This window comes from Alligator sinensis, unplaced genomic scaffold, assembly GCF_000455745.1.
Source record: "Alligator sinensis unplaced genomic scaffold, ASM45574v1 scaffold1523_1, whole genome shotgun sequence".
Taxonomy (NCBI): Eukaryota; Metazoa; Chordata; order Crocodylia; family Alligatoridae; genus Alligator; species Alligator sinensis.
Window position 1 is genome coordinate 8,953 of NW_005843686.1, and position 439 is coordinate 9,391.

The following is a 439-nucleotide window of genomic DNA, read 5'->3' on the forward strand; positions in this document are numbered from 1 at the left end:
GTTGGACTCCTCCGAGCTATCGGTGTCCTCTGAGGAGGAGCTGCTGGTCGATGTGGTGGTGTTGGACTCCTCTGAGCTATTGGTGTCCTCCGAGCAGGAGCTGCTGCTCGTGCTGGTGCTTTTGGCCTCTGGGGAGTTTTCAGGGTCCGAGGAGGAGGAGGAGGAGCTGGTGCTGGTGCTCCCGGACTCCTGGGATGTGTGCCAGTCATCCCAGGAGTAGCTGCGGCTCAGGCAGGGGCTGCTGTGGGCCTGGCTCAGCTCCTGCCCCAGGGCGGCTGGGCCCTCATCCCCAGCTCGGCACGGGGCTGCCTTCTGCTGCGGGGCTGCAGGGCCGGGCTCCAGGCTGCCCGATGACCCAGGAGGGAAGCTGCACGGCTCTTCGGGTGCCTGGCGCTGTGATGGTGCTGACTCCCGCCTGCCCAGGCGCCACCACGGGCAC